The sequence below is a fragment of the Gracilinanus agilis genome, chromosome 3 (genome assembly GCF_016433145.1).
Source record: "Gracilinanus agilis isolate LMUSP501 chromosome 3, AgileGrace, whole genome shotgun sequence".
Taxonomy (NCBI): domain Eukaryota; kingdom Metazoa; phylum Chordata; class Mammalia; order Didelphimorphia; family Didelphidae; genus Gracilinanus; species Gracilinanus agilis.
The window spans coordinates 350,202,608-350,226,947 of record NC_058132.1 but is presented as its reverse complement, the minus strand read 5'-3'; the positions used below and the strand labels follow the sequence as shown (position 1 = coordinate 350,226,947).

Below are 24,340 nucleotides of genomic sequence, written 5' to 3'. Positions count from 1 at the left end.
AATATAATATAATATAATATAATATAATATAATATAATATAATATAATATAATATAATATAATATAATATAATATAATATAATATAACAAATAAGAGATACAAATAAGATAAATAAAATAAGAGATTAAATGGCTTGCCAAAAGTCATACAGCTAATAAATTTTAAGGTCATATTTGAACTCAGGACTTCCTGGTGTTAAGACTAAGACTCTAGCCACCTATTGCAAGTCACCTTAACCTTTGTTTAATGAAGGTTCTTCAACTGTGAAGTGGGAATAATATGAAGAGAGTTAGAGAACCTACCTCTGGGAGTTCTTGTGAAGATAAAATGCCCTATTTGTGAAGCACTTAGCACAGTGCTTAGCATATAGCTGGTACTTAATAAGTGCTGGTTTCTTTCCTTTGTTCTTTCCTTTGCTTCTTAAATCAACCTCTGTGGTCCCCAGTTTCATCTCTATCATGAGAAAATTGGTTGCAGCGATCTCTATGTTCCCTTCCCACTCTAAAATTCCATAAAATGTATCCATTAAGGACAAATTATATGTGCTAAAAAGTCAATAATATTTCTTACCTTAAAACTTGCTGGAAAAAAATCCTGGACTCATATGAAGTGATGCAAAGTGAAGTTTGCAGAACAAGAATTTTGTACACAGTAGCGATATTAATATATGATGATCAACTGTAAATGACTTAACTATTATCAATAAGGCAATGATGCAGGATGATTCCAAGAGACTCATGATGAAAAAGGATATTCACTGCCATAGAAAGGACAGAGTCTGATGCAAATAGAAACACACTATTTTTTATTCCCTCCATCAATTTTTCTCTACTGTACACAATACAAGTCTTGTTTTGCAACATGATGAACATGGAAATAAGTATTATATGATCATATAGATACACACACACACATATATATATATATACATATATATATATAAATACAACCTATATTATTCTGTGTTCCTTTGGAAGAAAGAAGGATGGGAGGGAGAAAAACAACAGAGAGTAAAAAATGTCAGAAAATATTAAAAATTGTATGGGAAGGCAGCTATGTGGCTCAGTGGAATGAGAGCCTGACCTAGAAATGGGAAGTCCTAGGTTCAAATTTGACACCAGACACTTCCTGACTGTGTGACCCTAGGCAAGTCACTTAACCCTGATTGCTTAGGCCTTACTGCTTTTCTGCCTTAGAACCAATATACATTATTGATTCTAAAACTGAAGGTAAGGGTTTTTTTTTAAATTGAAATGACATGTAATCTGGAGAAAAAAAAATATTATTAAAAAAAACTCTGAAAATAGAATGTCTGTCTCTTGAACTAGCAGGTTACCTAAAAATGGGAGCGTTCAAATAGATACTGAGTAACTAATTTTTAAGGACAATGAAGAAAGGAAGTCATGGTCCTGGTAGAAGATAGAAAAGATAAACCCAGCAGTCTAGGATTCTCTTCTACAATTTCTATTAGAATATCTCTCAAAACTAGTAATATCCTAATTTAAATATTTCTTTTTCAATAAAAATTAAGTAATTCAAATCTGTTATATATTCAGCCCCATCTACTTCTGGCTTCTAGCAGACCATTAAAGTCCAATTTCATTGTGTACCTGCTAAAAATATGAGAAGAATCTGGTGACCTATAAGGATCTGCCTGTGCAGACCTTGTTTTCTGTCTCATCACACATTACTTCTTTTCTAATCCTTTTAGTACAGTCAAAATCACTTTCTATCTGTTTTGCACATCCCTTGACACTCAATTTTGTATCTTTGTGCTTTGACATTGGCTGTTCCACATGCTCCTACTTCCATCTCATTATACTGCCTCTCTTCATTTAAGATGAAGTTCCAACACCATCATCTGTGTGAAGCCTTTTCTGATCCCCCTAATTGCTAGTACCCTCATTTCCAAACAATGTTTTATTTTATTCCGTTGTAATGAAAAAAATCACTTTACATTTATATTGTATATTCGTATAAATGTATTTGTTTTCTCCTCTATAACACTGTAAGCCTTTTGCAAGTAAAGATTCCTTCATGTTTTATATTTATACCTGTAGAGCCTATCATAGTTTCTGGCAAACAGAAAGTGCTTAATAAATGCTTCTGAGTTGATTGATTGGTTGTTTGACTTGCCTTATTGATCTAGTCAGTTAATCTTCCTGGGTCTCAATTTCCCCTTCAACAAATGAAGGGGTTGAGTGAGATGGCCTCCAAGTTTTTATCTGTTTCCGAATCTATGATTCTATGTTTTCTAGTTATCCTGGTGCTGCTTAGTATTTCTAAAAATGATTTTGATGAAGGTATAAGTGGTATGTTTATCAATTTTCTAAATAAAAAGCTGGGAGAGATAGCTAAAATTAAGAGCAATGGAAACAGAATCTTAAAGAATCTTATCAGGCTAGAGCACTAAGTTAAATGTAATATTGATTTTAGTTTAATAGGGCTATGACTTATGCTTACCTTCAAAAGATCAACTTTTCAAGAGATAGATATAAAAACATTTCATCTGAAAAAAAGGTTTGAGGAAGAAAGATCATTGGTTAGGCTCAGTATAATTCAATAGTTTGGTATGGCAGTCAAGATAAGAAATTTTAGAAAAGGCCTTATTCAGAGAGAAGTAATAACATTAAAGGAGAAGGAGGTTATACATAGGCTATCCTGTGATCTGGCCCAGTCACATATGTTCACATCTGGGTATTACATTCTAGAAAGGGAATTGATATTCTGTTGTGTCACTAGAAAGAGAATCAGGAATAAAAAGAACCCTACATCCATTTCTATCTGATAATCAGAGAGAGGAAATAGGGGCAGTTAATTAAAAAAGGAAAAGACCTGGGAAGAACATAATCTTGAAGATCTTAAGGAGGAGCTATTTGGATAGGGCATATTACTTATTCTGCTTTATTACAATGAATAAAACTAGAACCAATGAGCAAAAGTTGTTTAAAAATGAATTTTGAGGGGTAGCAAAAAATAAACAAAGAGAAGTTTTCTAAAATTAAAGCTATCCCAAAATAAAATAAACTCCCCCAGAAATTGTAGTGAGTTCTTCCTTCTTTTGAGTTCTTTAAGCATAACTTGTCAGAGCTTTTAAACATGTGATTCTTATTCAGGCATGAGTAAAATTAGTAGAATATGAGGTTCTTGCTACTCTGAAATTCCATGATTTGAAGATCATTGATTCATGTTTTGTCCCTCACATGCTTGAATCCGAAACTAGACTGAAACATTACAAGGAAGATGATTCAAGATGATAGCATTATTTCTTTCTCAATGGCCTTTTCATGGGTTGTCCTTGAAAGAGGTTGCTTGGAAAAATGGGATATAATTAGAAAGGCAGCTCTCCAAGATGGTTTCTTCAGGAAGCTGACCCAAGCTTCCTTAAGAGAAACTACAGCATTACTCACCCTGAAGGCAGCATCAGTTATTTCCAATAATGGCCCACTCTCTGTGCATGAGAGTAGATGAGTCATTAGGGACATGGATATTCTTCACTTCTCTAGTATCTATGCTAAAAAGCAACCTGTCAAGCCCTAGAATTAGGGCATCAGGAAAAGAAGGATAGATATGCTGCAGTGAAAGTGTAAAATCAGTGATTTTGTAGAGCAGATATAAAGACAGATAGAGAGAAAGATATTTCATGATGGTACGTTTATGTTCCTTTGACACAGATCCATCATAATAGAACTAACAATTTGGACTTGAGCTGGTAGTCTTTTCCTCCCCCAACATGAAAATTCCTCCTAAGAAGGAAGGGCTGGCTACAGCTGTGTGGACAAATGAAAATTCACCCATCTGTCCACCTCTGAAAGTGGAGCAATTCTACTGGGTAACACTATGCAAATAAGCTCATAAAGTATGTTCTGCCTTATTATAGGCATAGTCTCTGGATCCAAAAATCTAAAGGTCCCCTTCATAATCCTTAGGCTTTCCTTCATATTTGTTTGGCAATAAAGATTATAATTACTTGTCAGGTAGATACAGTGAGTTAATATTTTCAGGAAGAGTTGCATTGAGGATTGTGAGTTAATTTTAAATAAAAATTATAGTTGTAATCAATGACATTATAAATAATATGAGTCTGCATAATATTGCACACTTCCAGAAAATATTTGTTTGCAAGTAGATATATCTGTGTTGTTTGTCTGAAAATTGCTAGGTTTTATAAATCTTTCATAATCTGCCCCCCTCTTTTCTTTCCAGTTTTTTTTTAAAAACCTTGCCTTCAGTCTTAGAATCAATACAAAGAATTGGTTCCAAGACAGTACAGTAAGAGCTATAAATGGGGTTAAGTGACTTACCCAGAGTCATATTCATTTCAGTCTTCCTTTAACTTTATTCCCTTCTACGTATTCTGTGATCTAATGACACTGGCCTCCTTCGCCTTCTTTGCAGAAGATTTTCTGTTTCTCAACTCCATGCAATTCCATGGGTTATGTGCACTTCCTAGAATTTTCTCCTTCCTTTTCTCAGCCTCCTAGTATCCCTAGGTTCAAGGTGCACTGTTATTTCATTTTATTTTTTAATTAATGGACACATTTCTCTTTCCTTCATAGGTTGGTTGCCCATGAGTCTCTGATTCCTTAGAGATAGCCTTCTGAGGACAATACTCGATACTCCAATACCTTCCCTTCAAGTACTATTCCTTTACTTGTCCTGAACTTTATTCTGTTGGTAGCTTCAGTAACTTTAGTTAATATAATGGCCCAATATGCACTGAAGTGGTGAGAGTTTTCTGTGTAACTTTCTCAGAAGGGATATTTCTATTGTGACAAGAATCTTCAATTCCTTAACCAAATGGTTGAAATTAATATGAACATTTCAAATTCTATTATAGGAGTACAATAAAGATACTACATAATAACAACCAATGGTTTTATAAAATTTTATGCTGTGCAAAGCATTTTTCATACATCTCTCATTTGATCTTCACAACAACCTTGTGAAAAAGATGTTCTTATTATCCTTCATTTACAGATGAAGAAACTGAGGCCAAGAGAGCATAAATGCCTTACCCAGGATCACACTACTAGTAATTGTTTTGATAAGATATGAGCTAAGTTCTTTCTCAGTTATGCACTAACCACCTAGCTTCATATTGCATCTACTAGAACATAAATCCCTAACGCAAACTCAACTGCAAATGTTAAATGCCCAGATCTAAAGAAAGTCAAATTTATATGCCTGTGGTACTTCAAATAGGATGATGGAATTTGGGACTCCCTGAGTAGCAGTGGATGATAAAACAACATCTCTTAGGCAATGTTATCAAACCTCTTTTTTACCAACTTGACCCACAGTTAGAAGTGGCTACCCTCCTTCAGGGGTATGCTGGAGCCAGCTAATACTAGCTTTGTAAGAGTTAATTGTTAAATTTTCATTGTGAATATTAACACCTCTGAAATCAGCAAGTAGAAATCAAGGGGTTAATATTTTTGTTTTTGTTGCTGTTGATAATCACTTAAACATTTAAAAAAGTGATGGAGAAAATGTTAACATTTCAGATTAAGTGAGAGAGATACGTCCTAAAACACTCCCTTGGTTTTTGTCATCTAAAACTAAAACCAAAAATTTCAGAAATTATTTGGAAAGGGCTCATATCTTCATATTCTCTAAACTCCTATTGATAAAATGCCCTCCCTTCATTCTGCTGTCTTTCTAACACAGGTGAGACAATCTACTAAAGACTAAAATAGTATCATTTCATTTAAAGATATTAATTTCAATATAATATTACCAAAAGCTAATCTCTCCCATATTATTTTCCAATTTTACCAGCAGTTTTTGTCAAATAGTGGATTTTTTCCCCAAAAGTTGGGCTCTTTGGGTTTATCATAGACTGTCTTGCTGACATCACTTACCTCCAGTCTATTCCACTGATCCTCCCTTCTGTCTCTTAGCCAGTACCATATTGCTTTGATGACCACTGCTTGATAGTATAGTTTAATATCTGGTACTGCTAGGCCACCTTCCTTCATGGTTTTTTCCATTATTTCCCTTGATATTCTTGATCTTTTGTTCTTCCAAATTAACTTTGTTATAGCTTTTTTTATTTCTAATTCTGTAAAGAAGTTTCTTGGTAGTTTGATAGGTGTGGCACTAAATAAATTAATTAATTTGGGTAGAATGGTCATTTTTATTATGTTAGCTCATCCTACCCATGAGCAATCAATGTTTTACCAATTGTTTGGAAAGTGTTTTGTAGTTGTGTCCATATAATTCCTGTGTTCATTTTGGTAGATAGATTCCTAAGTATTTTATGTTGTCTAGGGTGATTTTAAATGGTGTTTCTCTTTCTAACTCTTGCTGCTGTGATGTGTTGGAAATATATAGAAATGCTGATGATTTGTGTGCATTTATTTTGTATCCTAGAATTTTGCTAAAGTCGTTGATTATTTCTACTAGCTTTGTAGTTGATTCTCTAGGATTTAGATCAACATCTCACACCCTACACCAAGATAAATTCAGAATGGGTGAATGAGTTGAATATAAAGAAGGAAACTATAAGAAAATTAGGTGAACACAAAATAGTATACTTCTCAGATCTCTGGGAAAGGAAAGATTTAAAAACCAAGCAAGAGTTAGAAAAAAATTACAAAATATAAAATAAATAATTTTGATTATATTAAATTAAAAAGGTTTTGTACAAACAAAAACAATGCAACCAAAATCAGAAGGGAAACAATAAACTGGGGGGGAAAGTCTTTATAAAAAAAACTCTGAAAAAAGTCTAATTACTCAAATATACAAGGAGTTAAATCAATTGTACAAAAAAATAAGACATTAACCAATCGATAAATGGGCACAGGACATGAATAGGCAATTTTCAGATAAAGAAATCAAAACTATCAATAAGCACATGAGATAGTGTTCTAAATCTCTAATAATTAGAGAGATGCAAATCAAAACAACCCTGAGGTACCACCTTACACCTAGCAGATTGGCTAAAATGATAGAAGGGGAGAGTAATAAATGTTGGAGGGGATGAGGCAAAATTGGGACATTAATGCACTGTTGGTGGAGTTGTGAATTGATCCAACCATTCTGAAAGGCAATTTGGAACTATGCCCAAAGAGTGCTAAAAGATCGCCTATCCTTTTATCCATTGCTGGGTTTGTACCCCAAAGAGACCATAGGGAAAAAGACATATACAAAAATATTTATAGCCATGCTCTTTGTGGTGGGAAAAAACTGGAAAACGAGGGTCTGCCCTTCAATTGGAGAATGACTGAACAAATTGTGGTATCTGTTGGTGATGAAATACTATTGTCCTCAAAAGAATAATGAACTGGAGGAATTCCATGTGAACTGAAAAGACCTCCAGGAATTGATGCAGAGGGAAAGGAGTAGATCCAGGAGAACACTGTACACAGAGACTGATACACTGTGGTAAAATCAAATGTCATAGACTTCTATACTAGCAGCAATACAATGACCCAAGACAATTCTGAGGGATTTATGGAAAAGAACGCTACTCACATTCAGAGGCAGAACTACAGGAATGGAAACATAGAAGAAAAACAACCGCTTAAACACATGGGTTGATGTAGACATGATTTGCGAAGTAAATTCTAAATGACCACCCTAGTACAACTATCAATAATATGGAAATAGGTCTTGATTGATGACACATAAAGAAACCAGTGGAAATGTACATTGGCTATGGGTGGGAGGGGTTGGGGGGTGAAGAGGAAAGTAAGAACATGAATCATGTAACCATGGAAAAATTTTTTTTCTAAAAAATAAAATAAAATATTACCAAAGCAGTTACACTTATCTTCTATCCCTTTCTTTCTGATTTTAAAATAATTCCATTTAATTTCAGGGTAAAACTGATAATAGGAAGACAAATGACAGTTTATTAGAACTTGCCTTCCTCTTTGGAAAGAGCATTTTTCTAAATTTTGCCAGCACATGAGCCTTGAAAGATATGGAATACCTATCATGTGCAAATAGGCCATATTATATATGCAGAAATCCAATACAAAAATGCTCTTTTATTAAATCAGAAAATAAATTAATCTAAAAGTTAATTTAATCATGTAAAATTCATCTCTTTATAACTCCTAGCCCCCAATAGAAAAAAAAAGAGACAAAGATCAGTGGGTGCCTGAGCCACAAACACCCTAGCCAGTGGACTGACTGTTTCCACCAAAAAAGACAAGACCATCATGAAGTGTGTCAACTATTGCATAAGCCTTCTTGGTTATCAGTGGAGGTCAGCATCTTCATCTCCCATGTGTTTCCTGTGCTAAATGAAAGACTATATTTGTATGAGTCATATGATCCAAAGCAAGCTAGTAATGAAGATAGCTATAAGGCTTAAAAAGATCAGAATCCCTCGTCTCACTTTAGATTGGTGGGTGCTACTCCCAGACCCCTTCGAAAGACCATGCTAATTATTAGCTATCTCCCTGTCAAGATTCCTGAACTCCTCACAGGAAAATAAATGAGCTAAGTCTCCATTAAAAAAGGAGAAGAAAAAGCATTAAAAATTGGGCAGTGTGCCTGCCAATTATAGCATTGCAAAATTTAATAAATTTTGAATTTTCATGTAATCTGGAATACATGTGCAACCTTGTTTATGTAGAGATAAGATAATCATGTAAGTTTTAATAAACACTGCTTGAGGTCTTCAAAACCAAATGAATTATACCTGTGAAGGGAGAATAATAATATAAATATCTAATTGTTTCTGATTTAAAGTAATTAGTATTTGGTAAACTATACATTTATTTGAAGGTGCTTTTTGAGTACTTTAGTCCCTCTTTTAAAGCTTCTAATATAGATCTACCTGGACCTATAACAGCAGTTTTTTTTTTTTAAACCCTTGTACTTCGGTGTATTGTCTCATAGGTGAAAGATTGGTAAGGGGGTCAATGGGGGTCAAGTGACTTGCCCAGGGTCACACAGCTGGGAAGTGGCTGAGGCCGTATAACAGCAGTTTTTAACATTTTTCCCCCTGTAATGGACCCTTTGAGCAGTCTGCTGGAGCCCAAGAACCCTGAGGATAAATGGAGCCAGTTTGAAAACCTTTGGAAAAGCCAATTGTGAAATTCATTGTGATCATTTATACCTCAAATATTTGGCAAATGTTACATATCAGCTCTTAATTTAATTCATCTATTTGTTGATTGTCTAGGTTTAAAAAATTATAAAGTGTTAATAATGCAGATTACACTTAAAAATGTGTCATATGTTTTTTGGTTGTTCAACATTTACCAGAGAATCCTTGTATAGGCAGACCCCTTCTCAAAATAATATCTTTAAACAAATTAAAAGAAATATTACTTAACTGGAGGTAAAAGAAGTAAAAATTTAATTTTATTTTTCAATGCAAGTTAGACTATGGACCTTATCTTAAAAATTCTTACGTATGATTGATCACATGGTTGGATGGGTATATGATTGGGGATTTTTAATTTAAATAATCACTCTAATACAAATATGAATAATATGGAAATAGGTTTTGAACAATGATACATATAAAACCCAGGGGAATTACTTATCAGCTCCAGGAAGAGGAAGGGAAGAGGGGAAGGAAAGCACATAATTCATGTAACCATGGAAAAATATTCTTAATTAATTAATTAATTAGTTTTTTAAAAAGAAAGAAATCTTGGTCAAGAATAGACCACAGTGACTTTATAGTCACACAGACCTAAAGGTATGCCAGAAGCCATGATTGTGAGGCTAGTTGCCTTGCATTACATAGAAGTACCAAAGATAATATCCCTTACCAGAAAAATCAAATAATAATTCAAAATATAATCCTGAATAGCATATGGGGACATTCTTTTTTTTTTATTTTATGCATTGTTCATTTATGGAATAATTCTTTTTTAAAAATTGTATAATTAATTAAGAATATTTTCCCATTGTTACATGATGCATATTCTTCCCTCCCCTCCTTCAACCAACCTCCCCAAAACCAATTAGGAATTCCACTGGGTTTTACATATATAATTCATCAAGACCTGTTTCCATATTATTATTATTTGCATTAGGGTGATCATTTAGAGTCTACATTCCCAATCATATCCCCATCAACCCATATGATCTAGCAGTTATTTTTCTTCTGTGTTTCTATTTCCACAATTCTTTCTCTGGATGTGGATAGTGTTCTTTCTCCTAAGTCCCTCAGAATTGTCCTGGATCATTGCATTGCTGCTAGTAGAGAAGTCCATTACATTAGATTGTGCCACAGTGTATCCGTCTCTGTGTACAAAGTTCTCTTGGTTCTGCTCCCTTTCACTCTGCATCAATTCCTGGAAACTGTTCCAATTCACATGGAATTCCTCCAGTTTATTATTCCTTTCAGTACAATAGTATTCCATAACCAACATATACCACAATTTGTTTAGCCATTCCCCAATTGACAGGCATCCCCTCATTTTCCAATTTTTTTCCCACCACAAAAAGTGTGGCTTTAAATATTTTGTACACATATTTTTCCCTATTATCTCTTTGGGGTACAAACCCAGAAGTGGTATAGCTAGATCAAAGGGTAGGCAGTTTTTTAAAGCCCTTTGGGTATAGTTCCAAATTACCTTCCAGAATGGGTGGATCAATTTATAACTCCAACAGCAATATATCAGTATATATGGGGACATTCTTGAAATAAGTTCACTTCAAAAAGCATTAATCAAGCACCTCCTGTATATAGAATATTGTAGAGGCAATGGTTAGCTGACAAACTCCCTGCATTCATATAATGTAGAATCCAGTTACTGTTTTGTATTTAGATCTTTGATTTCATTGATGTAAGCAATTCCAAGTGAAGAAATTCCTTCTCCCACTTTCCTGCAAAGGAACAACTTCCAGAATAGATAAACCATGAATGAGTAAGAAAGGGTTCCATAAATACCGTACTCTGGCATCTCCACAAATCCACCAAAGAACAAATGCCAGGCATGGGGCTACCACCATAAAAAAACAGATTTTTTTATTTCTATGTTGCATCTATTCCCTATGTTCAAAACAATTTGATCTTCTACTGATGAGGGAGTATAATTAAAACTAGAAAAACAATGAATATGAAATTAAAACCCATGTTGAGGTGGGAGGATCATGAATAAAATCCAAATCTCAACGAAAACAAAAGTTGATTAATAGCATTTCACAAAAATCAAAGCTCAAAGAGTCTTCAAAAGACATCAAGTATAATCTCTTCATTTTTTTAAATCCTTATTTTATATCTTAGTAACAACTCTAAGACAGAAGGGCAAGGGATAGGCAAATGCTGTTAAGTGATTCACTCAAGGTCACATAGCTAGGAAGTGCCTGAGGCCATATTTCAATCCAACTCCAAGCCTGACACTCTATTGGCTGAGCTAGCTAGCTGCCCCAAAAGCCTTTAATTTTACAGATTAGGAAACTGAGGCTTTGCATGTTCAAGTTATTAGCCTGAGTTCATTAATAATAATCTCTGCTTTGTGAAATCTGAAATAGATAGGAAAATGGAGATAGTAGGTCACAATTTAGTTAATCTTTTTGATTAAATAGAGAAAGCACTATTTTGGTAACCCTCTAATACCTTCAGACTAGATCATTGGAGAAATGATTGGTGTTGCTGATCACAAGGACAAGTGAAGGTGTTTTAAATAATGCAGACTTACTGATTATGCTACTTCCAGTGCTTCTCTTACATTTATTGAGCTCAACACAAGGGAAGCCTTAGAAGTACCTGCTATGATAGCTATGTTTTGCCTCTAAACGGAGAGAAGTCCTACTGGTTGGCAGAAAAAAAAATGCCTAGAAGAATCTGCTGTCCAGAACTCCCTAGCCACAGGGAAGAGAAATGGGCTGAAAGAAAGAACTATAAAACAAAAGCCATAATACATGATAATAAGATCACTGTTATCTGCATTTCTCCTGTTCTTTTTTCTGAAAGCAGGAATATTTCGTGTGAAAACAGATTTTATATCCCAGCAATAAAGAGGTATAACTATAAAAATATATGTCATATCAGCAGGCATGTCTCTAAATAGAATGTTTTACCAAGTTTCCCATGAGGCATCTGAAGCCCTTTAAATTATAGGGTAGATGAGATTCCCTGCAGGGCAGCCTTTGAACTATAGCTCATCGTCAATCTAAAGCAAGAGTGGAAAATGAACATTTGTGAAACGTAAGAAAGGGTATGTACTCTTCTCTCAGAATGTCTATTTCCCTTAAAATGGGTACAACCTTAAGAAAAGGGGGGAAAAAAGCAGAATGGTACCAGGAGTATCAGCTAAATCAAGGACCACTATTGAGAAGAAGGGGGAAGATGCTGGAGAAAGAACCTTCATTTTTGGCTTAAGATTTCTGGGTTCTCATTTGCTGAGCTGGATTGAAAGCACAATAATCATACTGGAGTCCACACTCCTCCCTAAGAAAAGGGGAATGATGATACTAACACCAATAATTCAAAGCAATGGGAAATTTCTATTTGTCTTTCTAATGTGCCATCATTATTATTTTGCATTCTTCAGTATAGGGATCTCCAGATGAGAAAAACACCCTCTACCGATTCTAGTCTGCAATCGTTTTCTTGGAACACTGCTAAGATATTGATATAGCCAAGGTCCCATAGCCAGTATGAGTTAGAGTCATAATTCAAATAGTTCCTTCTGATCCCAAAGCTGGTTTGCTATCCACTGTAATATCTACCTGATTCTCCTTATACAGGGAAATTATGTAGTATATTGTTTTCTTTTGTCCCAGCAAGATAAATTTTAAACTACAAATTTATAAGGCATAAACAAAAAGGTATCCTTTCAGAATATTCTAATAGGAACATTCAAAGTATGGGGAGAAAAAAATTTTAGGCTAGGCAAAATCCACAAAGTAGATAAACAATAATTTACTGTATTCAATATAAACCCTCAGCCATTATAACTGGCCCAATCTCAAACATATTACCAAGGGAACAACTCTACTATTCTACTTCACATGAGACCAAGAACAGAATTCCATCTCAAAATATTTTTTTTAAATTACACAAATTTGTTTCTTGATTCTGCTCCTAGGCAATAAGGGAATTGGCTAGCACAAGGATAGTTGCCCTCCTGTACCCTAAAGCAAAAGAGAAATAAACATGGGGAAATAATACTGCAGTAATGTGTGGATGCTAGACTCAAACATGAAAAAAGATATGGCTTAAAGTATACAGGAGATCTCCCAATTGGCAACTACTAGTGATATACATACAATATCTCTGCTTTCTTATGAGTGTGCTTCCATTTGATTATACAGAAAATAAAATTTAAAAAAAAACTATTTCTGACACTTATTACCTGGGTGGTCTTTGACAAATTACTTCATTTCTCTGTATCTCAGTTCCCTCATCTGTAAAATGAGGGGGCTAGACTAAATGATTTTTAATTTCCCTTTTAGTTTTAAATACATTTTTTCTATAATTAGAATTTGAAATCAGAAGACCTACATAGGCTTAAAGTCTAGCTCTGGTTATTATTAAAGATGGCTAGGAGATATAGTGGAAAGAGTGCTGTACCTGGAGTCAGGAAAACCTGAGTTTAAATGGAGCCAGATACTAGATAACTGTGTGACCTTGGGCAAGTCACTTAACTTCTGCCTATCTCAGGTTACTTTTGTGTAAAATGGGGATACTATTACATCTATAACTAAGGGATGTGGGAAAGTTTAAATGAAATGAAAACTACAAAATATTTTGAAAACCTTTAATTGTTATGTAAATTCTAGCAATGATGATGATGACCTGTGTGACTTTAAATAATTCACCTGCCCACCTTGGATCTCTGTTGCATTATGTACAACATGAGGTGTTTGGATTTGTTGAATGCTAAGGTCTCTTCCATTTCTAAACTTTTGTACCTAAAGGGGAAAAAATGCTATTATTGTCCAAATATTCTCTCCTCTACTTTGAACTACATCTTCATGGGAGGGAAAATTCTGTGGTAAGAAGTGGATTAAAAAGTAGAGATAACATGAGAATTTCTTTCTTCCATGTCTTCTCTGGATAATTTTTTTTAAATCTCATATTTAACACTTTATAAAATACTTTTGAGGGGCAGCTGTGTAGCTCAGTGGAGTGAGAGTCAGGCCTAGAGACAGGAGGTCCTAGGTTCAAACCTGGCCTCAGCCACTTCCCAGCTGTGTGACCCTGGGCAAGTCACTTGACCCCCATTGCCCACCCTTACCAATCTTCCACCTATGAGACAATACACCGAAGTACAAGGGTTTAAAAAAAAGATATAAAATACTTTTGATATATTATTTCATTTGATTCACAGAATAATTCTATTAGGTGGTTAGTATTTATATTTTAAATCTCATTTTAAAGAAAAAGAAACTGAGTCTCAGAGGCAAAGTGATTTATCCATTATTACTCAGTTAGAAAGTGTCAGAGGTAGAATAAGAACACAAATGTTCCTCCTGACAACAAGTCTAGCACTCCACGTATAAAGTCATCCTTCTCCTAATAATATACTACTAAGAGCTTCCAAAGGAAAAATGGGAACATGCTCAATGGTTTTCTTGATGACCTTAATCTCTCAAAATTTCTCTTCTCTTTCCATTGCTACCTTCCTTAAAATTTAATATGTCCCCTGATAACAGCACAGACAAGCTTTGCTCATTTGGGACTTCAGCTTTAATCAGAGCCATTTTCAAACTTTACAGTTGCCTATATAATTTCTTGACATGATTAACAGCAGTCTATCCATTGGTCTATTAGAGGAGAATAATGGGAGGAGTTCAAAATGGCGCAGATTAGTTCTAGTAAAGATAAAATGTAAATGGGAGGAAAACCTTCTTACCAATATGCAATTCTAGCACAAGCACTTATGCTCTGTTTATAAAGCATCAATTCGCATTAATGTTAAAAATTCAATATCATCTTTACTCCATATGTAACATACTGTTCATATTTTAAAGAGAACTCAGAGAATATCTGGATCTAAATGAGTCACTCTCCAGATAGCAACAACAGATCAAGTCAGAGCTGGAAATGACATTTAGATTTACTCTTTAATGTGTACTTCTATTGACTATTAGACACACTTCTCCATTTGCATCACAAGAAATTAAATTTTGAGGATCATAGATCTAATGCTGGAAGAACCTCTAAAGCCATCAAGTCTAACTCGTCATTTTACAGATGGGACAGTTGAACCCAAGGAAGGGTGAGTGAGTGACTTCTCCAAAGGCTTACAGGCAACTGTCAAAGCCAGTATACTTTCCACCCAACCAATTCCATTCAACTCAATGAGTATTAATTTTTTTAAATCCTTAGAAAAATTCTATGCTTTCTCCACAACCAAAGTGAAACAAACTTCCTGTCTACTAGCAGGGAGAAAAGTTTGTCCCATCTCTTTGGATTTGCTTCCCCATAACTCTCCGTCCAACAACACAGATCTCTCCTTTTATCAGTCAGAGAAATGCAGGGAAAGACACAGCAGGGAAGTAATATTTATTTTAACCCTTCTGATAAGGTAAGGGCTCAGGCTGCCTGGGAACAACTGCTCCTTCTTTTCCTTCAGACACACTGTCAAGAGCATCTTAAGGTCAGACTGTAAATCATGTAAAATATCTTTATCTTCTCAAGGCAGTTCTCCTTCTTTATAATCAAGGACATTTGAGGTCACAGAATTCCAATAGTACAGGTTCCCAGCAGTGACAGTGAGTTTCTTTTGGTTGGAATTCACCTTCTAACTACTAGAGTCTGCTGCTCTCACTGGCAGCCCAGCTCCTAGAAAGGGCTCATGCTTTTCTCAAAGACCAAATAAAATGAGGTTTACTACTTCTCATTCAACGTGGGGTAGAAAAACATTCAGATTCTCCCCCATACTGACAAGTAATTGAGGTTCAGGTGATAGAGTAGCAGTAAATATTTAGAAATTGACTCTCTGGGGAAAAATATACCCATGACATACTTTTCAGTTTAATCTGCATTACTAACCATTTCTCCATGTCTTTCTTAAGTCTAGACAATCAACAAAACAATAAATCAAGCCCTGATTTGTAGCATTTGCTGATTTCTAAGGTGTAAATGCTTATGTTGAAAATTTAACAATACGTTCTCTAGAACTAATCTGAGTAGACTCCAGTTCACTCTGAATTTAGGCTACCTTCACTACTCAGTATAATTCATGTATCTCAGTCCAGAACTGAATCATCTAGGACTAGCCTAAACTCCTTAGTCTTTCTTTTCACACACAACTTATTGACTACTTGTTAACCATAGCTGTTCCCTTCCTAGGAATCTGTATCTAGTTGAACTGAGTTTTCTCAACTAATAGAAGCATGCCCCTAAACATAAAGAAGTGATATGCCATTTGCTCCATTTTATGGGAAAGAAAGAGGAAGGCCAGACAAAACCCAATGAATCATGATAGAATAGACCTGGAAAGCATGCTAGCAATCCGCTCACTCACAGTTAGCTGAGGAAGAGAGATTACTAGATATGAAGTTATGAAGTCTAGGTTCCAGATTTGTCCCCATCACTTATTACTCTCAAGACTTTGGACAAGGTTCTTGTTCTCTGTAGATGGAGACTTCTTAATATTTTGTTGTTTTTTTCCATGAACCCCTAACACAAATTGGTGAAGCCCTTGGCAATCTTCTCAGAATAATATTTTAAAATAAAATTTAAAAACACAGTAAGTTTACAAAGGAAATAGATTATCTTCAAATACATTTTTCAAAATGGATCCTTTTGAAATCTAACTATGCATCCCTCCGAGTCTATAAATACCAGATTAAAAATTCCTGCTTGACATTTTCATGTGTTTATTTGTAAAACACTATAAATAGAGTTGGTGTAGATAACTTTCAGCATTGCATTTGACTTGAAAGATTGATGATTAGTCCCTTCCAGCTCTAATATTTTATGAGTTGAAAATTTCCCATTTTCCAGATGAGGAAAATAAAGATCAGATAGATGAACTTTCTCATCTAATGTTTTATTGGTTAAAAAAGACAGACCATTATAGTGTGTGTTTATTGTATTTTTCATTCTAACTTTTTTTGCAGGAACAGTTTAACTTATAATAAGTTTACAGAGCAGAGGGAATAAGAGGAGAGAGAATACAAATTGAATAAATAAAAGGAAGTATACCCACTGAATGACTCTTCACAATGCTGGTTCTATTCAAATCAACTATGCTTAATGGCATAAACCCAGACTAGAGAACTTAAGAAATTGATGAATGCTATGTCAGAGGCCTTACCTATTAGGTCACAGAAACCACTGAAGGTAGGATATGAGGATGAATATACGAACAAGGTATGAATATTTTAATTAAAAAAGAGGGGAAAGAAGCCTATGCTAATTAAAAGTTCAACTGGATAACTTCAAAACTAGAGAAGAAACCAGATGAAATTGCTAAACCATTCACTTACATTCTTCTAGGAAAGTACAAGGTAAGCAGCATGATTCTGTGATGAGTAAATGATACCAGATCAATCTGGTTTTCTCATGATAGAGTGATATGTCATGCAGAAAGGTGGGGAAGCAATAGATGCGATCTACCTGGATTTCAATAATGTTTTATATCCTGCCCCATTTCACATTCTCATCAATAAGCAAGGCAGATATGGCCAAAGCCACTGATTCTAAAATATGTGCATATGACTGAGCTACATTGCCTCCTTTCCTCAAGTTCTACTCTAAAAAAAAATATCCCAACATGGCAGACCTTTGAGCTGCTCTGGGGTAAGTGAACAGAGCCAATTTGGAGGGAAAAGAAATTCAGTGGTTCCAAGAAGCAATAATCATAATCAAAAGAAATCTACTGACATTCCCTCAGAGGAAAGGGAAGAGATGTAAAATAGAAAGAATATTGAAGTGGGCTCAGTATTGAAGTTGGATGTATTACATAATGACTCTTACTTTGATTCTGCCATTAATTAGCTGGATATTGGGCAAATTTAGATCCCTGAGCTCTCTTGGAATCTTCTTGAGTGGACATAGTCCTACTCTCCAGTTCATTATATTAATAGATTAGACTAGAGCTAGACAATCTTGGTATGGAAATCATTGAGTCAAGCAAGAAGGTATCACTACTTAAACTCTTGGTCTCTCTTCTTTTTTTCTCCTCCCCTTCAATTTTTTTCTCCCTTCCCCTTACTTTAAAACTGTGATTTCTATTGGCATTTTGAAGTAATGTTAGTAGCCATTAAGGTAAAAAGTCTATACTACACTTAAGAAAGTGGTCTCTGCTATTGTCAAGAATAAGAAATACCCAAAGGATTATTTTCAATGACTCATTATCACATAGTGACAATGGGGGTAAAGAAGTGGAATGTGGTGAGAGCATAGAGATGCTGCCACTAATACTCTTACCTAGGAGTTTATATTCATATTTAAAAATTATATTAATATATACTAAAAGTTCAACTAGATAACTTCAAAACCAGAGAAGGAACTAGATAAAATTGGTCAACCATTCACTTACATTCTTCTTGCAGGGTACAGGATAAGCAGCATGATTCTGTGATGATTAAATGATGCCAGATCAATTTTTTAAAATTTCAAAATATTTTTTGTGGGTACGTGTGTATGTATTTGCATGTTCATTAGCATTGTCACTTGTCTATATTATTGATAGAGTATAGAGCACTGGATTTCAAGTGAGGAAGATCTGGGTTCAAATCCTACCTCAGGCACTTACTAATTGCATGACCCTGGACAAATCAAAACCACTTTCTTTTTTTTATTATTTATTATTTATTTTTTTCTAAACCCTTAACTTCTGTGTATTGGCTCCTAGGTGGAAGAGTGGTAAGGGTGGGCAATGGGGGTCAAGTGACTTGCCCAGGGTCACACAGCTGGGAAGTGTCTGAGGCTAGACTTGAACCTAGGACCTCCCATCTCTAGGCCTGACTCTAAATCCACTGAGCTACCCAGCTGCTCCCACAACCACTTTCAATCTCAGTTTCTTTATCTATAAAATATGGAGGTCAGCCTTGATTGCTCTTGGGGTCCACTTCAGTTCTGAATCTATTTAATTCCAAGATACCATTATATATTTTTCTTTTTCTCCCTTCCTCATATATATATGTCACATATATATGCTTTATGAATATATGTAAATTATAAAATAAAATATATAAAGATAAGGAAAAATAAGGAAATATGTAGGTATAGTTCCATATTTTTAATTTATGACATCATTCCTATTTTTAGCACCCAGAATAGCAGCATATCACCTCAGAGGAGAAGGGAAAGTGTGGCTAGATGTCAGTCACTGAATACCCAAGCTGATATTGTTCCTGGAGTGACCTAGATCGAAGCCCCAATCTTTCACATTCTTTTGGCTGTGAAGACCAGGTCTGTGAGCATAAAGTATTCTTGTATGACTTTCTAACTTGTCCTTCGATTAATCACCTCTGCTCCATAATGCTGTGCAGTGCTCTGCTTGAGTCACATGAAACAAAATGAGCCCTTCTGCTGATGAAACTTTGCTGTCTGAGGAGATATTTTAGCCTGCTGCCTGGATAATTACATGTGTAACTCACATTAGCAGTGTGGAGCATCTTTGGGTGTGTGCCGCCAGGGCAGTCACATCAGGCCCTGCACTGATATAGAGGTCTCACACCATCTCAGTCATTAGTGTGGCAGCTGCCTTAGTTCTTACCTAGGGCTGCCCTTTCAAAAACAGTATGTGATTGCCTGCATTTTGCCAAGCCCCTGGTGAGTGGATGAGATCTTCTGCTCCATGGAAGTTGGTCCCAGATTGAAATCAGACACCATTGATCCAGCAAAGTCTAATTTAGTCTGAAAGCCCTACAGCAGAGGCTAGGGTCATGACCAATAGATCAAGATGGCTTAAACTGATCCTGAACTTCTCCAGGTTCTGTTTGCTAGTAAATAAGTGGTAGAAGAGAAAGCAAGACCTTTATTGATCAATCAATAAATCTAGATCCAAACCTTCTGATTCCCTAGATCCAAAGTAATGCAAGGAGGTATTTCTTAAGCACCATTATCGATACTGCTAAAATGTGTAATGAAAAGAAGCATCATTTTAAAGTACAAAAAAGTCCTAGACTAGAATAGGAGTAAAGAAAACTAGATTCTAGTTCTATGACTGCCACTAATTGGCTATGACCTCTGGAAAGTCACACAAACTTTTTTTTTTCCTCTTCTTCAAAATGAGAAGAATGAGTGGTATTATGAAAAAAATGCTCTCAGATGTCCTCACCATCAAGTTCACAGATTTCCAGAGAACAAGAATCTTAGCTGCATTTTTCCTATGAGAGAAAAGTCACTGGGACTGTTCTCTATCTATTAACATATTACCCTTCCTGGTCTTAAGTCCTACCTAGGTCCTGCTACTATGGCAGTATCTCTGCCATTCATGAAAAGACTCTATTTATAATTCATTTCTCTTTTCCACTGCTTCCCTTTCATAATCTTAAGTCAAAATAAGTTTTAGGAAATTCTTCTTATCTTTCTTCTCCCGTCTATCTCCCTATTCTCTCATCTCTCTCTACCTCTGGCTCTGTGTCTTTCTCTGTCTCTGTCTTCTCCTTACCTCTTCTCTGTCTCTTTTCTCTTTCTGCCTTTCTCTCTCTCTTTTCTTCTAAACAACTCCCTTTCCCCCTTTCTTTTCTTTTCTCTTTAACTCTCTCTGTCTCTGTCTCCTTCTTTTGTGGACCTCTTACTCCTCTCTTTCTGTCTCTCTCAATGTCTCTGTCTCTTTCATTTATCCAAAGAAAAAGGAGAATCCAAGTTCTTCTTGACTATATGTTCAATGAATAGAACTAGACAGCTCCAAAAACTCTTCCATATAACTTTGTCCACCTAGTTTCCTGGAGACCTCTCTTGCAGTCACATTTGTATCATTATTAGGCATATCTAGTTCAGAATCTTAAATCCTGCTTAACCCACTATCTTCCTGGAGTACTAACATGAATGATGTTTTTTCTTCCTGTTAGCCTGTTCTTTGCCTAGTTTTCTGTTCCTATGTTTTAAGCTATAGGCAAATTCTTAATCAGTGGCATATATTTTACTCATCAGTAGGGTATACTCTGGGTTCCATGTTCCTTGTATACATCTATTTTTGTTCCTGAATCACAATCCTTTCCCTAACTCCACAATGCATAACAGGTATCACAATGCCTAAAGGACTCCAAAAAGACATCTCAGTAACAAAAAAAAATCTTGAATGTCCCTTCCAGCTCTAAAATACCAACTTTCTGCATTCACATCATCATCTGACATTTATACTCTCACTCAAGTATTTAAACCATTGGTGTGTCTCTTCACCAAGGGGAATATACTTACACATCTTTCCTGAATACAGGACTATGTGCTCATACTTTTCTAGAGGACACAGGATAATAGGACCAAAGATTTAGATCTGAAAGGAGCCTCCAAGGTTATTCATCCATTCCAACACCCTCGTTTTGACAGATGAGGAGGTTAAAATTTAGGCAGATTCAGTGACGTAGCCAACATTTCTCACACCAGTAAAAAGTCCAAGAGAAAGCACATGAACCCAGTTTCACTAGCTGCGTTTTTTCTACCATCCTATACCAAAATAGTTGAAATGAATACCTTTTTCAAGATATTTTAGACTAGCGAGCTTCATTTCAATTCGTAGCAACATTCCAGAATGTATGATATAAAACATGCTGTTTACGTGTTTGGAAAAGAGTGATCAATCACTAAAAGGCAGTAGAGATTCATCAAGAAAAAATTCATGTCAGATTAACATCACTTTAAAAACAGTATCATTAGATAGGTGAGTTTTCTTTGCATATGGAACAAAAGTTTCACATTAAAAAAAAAAAGACAACACAACTGAATTGAACTTCAAACCAAATTAAAAATCTAATGGACAAATGTCATACCACTGAACTTTAACCTATTACTGATTTATCCTTGCTACCCATTAAAAATAATTTTATTACAGAACAAGAGATAGAATAGTACCCTCTTTACTAAATTCAGTATATTTAAAGTTGGAAGTGCTCTTGGTGATCTTATAGTCAAACCCCTTCATTTTGGAGCTATAACAAAACTAAACTGATAAATACCAAATGTTTCATTAAATACCTTTTATTGGGTGTCAGCATTTTGTTCACTACATCTCAAATGACTGAAGGCAATTTCATATCTACAAAACTAATAGTAATCTTTCTGATGTGGTTGACATAGTCAATGTTGAGTGAACATATATCTTTTTTTTAAATCCTTACCTTCTGTCTTAGATTCAATACTGTGTATTGGTTCCAAGGCAGAAGAGCAATAAAGGCTAGGCAATGAGAGTTAAGTGACTTGCCTAGGTTCACACAGCTAGGAAGGGTCTGAGGTCAAATTTTAATCCAGGACCTCTCATCTCTAGGCCTGGCTCTCAATCCACTGAGCCACCCTGCTGTCCCCTGAATATATATCTTTTAAAATTTGACACAGGGTGTCTGTCTTGGGAGCTAAAGTGTTGGGGATAGAGTCAAGAACAATCATTGCCCTGAAACAAATCTGGTCTTAGGCACTGTGTGACCCTGGGCAAGTCACTTAATTCTGTTTGTCTCATCTATAAGTTGGAGTAGGAAATGGCAAATCACTCCAATATCTTTGCCAACAAAACTCCAAATGGGATCACAAAAAGACTGAACAACAACCATGTGTCTGCAAAAAAGCTGAACTCCCAGTATGAGCCATAATAAACATACATGAAACCGAGAGAAGATGGCACCTTTTGGTTTTGATGGTATCAGGCACTACCTGGACCTCTCCTGTTCACCCTCTAGATACCTAACTATGATATAAAAAAAAGTGTAAGAAGGTTAAGAAAATACCTAATAATGCATCAGTATTTATGTGCAAAATTAGCTCAGTTAGGCTTTATGACTGAAAAGTTTGGGGCAAGCTTTATACTCGCCCTTGTGGTAAAGAGCCCTTGGGCTTTGCGATGACTATTCATTGGACTAGGGACCTCAATTTTCAGAAAAGCAGTTTTTTCCAAATGGTTATAATGGCTGTATGTCTGACCCCTTAAATAACTGGGGTATCATATAAGCAGTACAAAATGAGAACCAAGATGATTTTGAATGTATATACTTATTTTATCTAATGTGATTTTAATCCTACATCAGGGACAATTTATGGATCCTACAGATTCCTTTATTTTCAGAAATGATGACAAAATTAGTCTCTAGCATTCTATAGATCATGAACAAGAAGAGAAGTTAGAAATCAGATTGTCTTAACTCTCATTTTTATTAGAAAAGGGAATGAGGCTCAAGGAGATACAATTTACTCAGTCATAAAGCTAATCAGTAGAGGATCTGTGACTTAGTCTCATGCTTTACATAAGCCATGCTTCTTACAGTACAGTGTGTGAATTCTGCAAACTTCCTAATTTTACAGATGAGTAAAATGAGTCACAGAAGGTATAACTATTAGACCAGACTCATATGTAACTAGGTAGGAGAAAAGTTAGAATTAGAACCCAGGTCTTCTTATCACTCCCTCCCTCACTAAAAAACAAAACCAAAAAGGAAAAAAAAACACCAAATCATTTCATGTCAAGCCTAGAAAACAGAATGAGAAGCTTACTTCTAAAAAAAGGAAACTGAGTCCAAGAGAAATAGATTGACATTTATTAGCAGAACTACATCTAAAACCCAGGTCTTTTCCCTGAATGTCCAGTGAACTTTACTGCTGTAACCAAATAGCATCCTATTTGGCAGAATTCACACTTGGTGAAATGAATTCACTCTAAAAATTACTATCTATAGAAACTAGCCCTGGCAGAAAATGGTTACTTGCTTAAATAGTCAAGACAGATAAAACCCTTCCAGGGGCCCTCAGTGTTTGAAAGCTCCCACTTCTGTGTCTGCACACCCTCTGAGGTTAGCTTTGCCTAGGCTGAGTTTGACCATTAGCACTGCTGTTTTTAGAGCTGTCAGAACTTATATGGAACTGAACTCATCTTCTTGAAACTTTCCATGGAATAGGGATAAAGCTGTAAATTCTTTCTCTTCTTAAAAAAAAGTTTCTCCCATAATACCCCAAACCAAAGTTTCTCTGTGGAAAGGAAAGGAGCTTCAGAAAGTCCATGGATTCCATTGCATTTTTGTATCATTGTTAAAAAGAATATCATAAAATATTGAAAAAAAAATCAGGGATATTCAACAACTTTAAATTGATGGAATTCTAGTTACACATATTACCATACCTTTTTAGCTTGTTCTCTTATTTCTTCCCCAAACTGACCATGGGTTATAACCAAAATGGATTTGTTATCATTTTTCCTCTTTGTGATTTCCCACCTCCATGTCTTAACCTGGCTCATTTCTTTTCCCCAACATAGTCTTTTATTTCTGTCTGGCAAAATGCTATCCCTCCATTAAAGCCCAGATCAA

General features: G+C 35.3%; 1 protein-coding gene across 2 annotated transcripts in view; it reads right to left on the bottom strand.

Moving 5' to 3' along the window:
* The window catches only part of LOC123242379 (limbic system associated membrane protein), a 798,540-nt gene that overhangs the window by 627,813 nt on the left and 146,387 nt on the right, over positions 1–24,340 (bottom strand). The gene's annotated exons all lie outside the window — the stretch shown is intronic.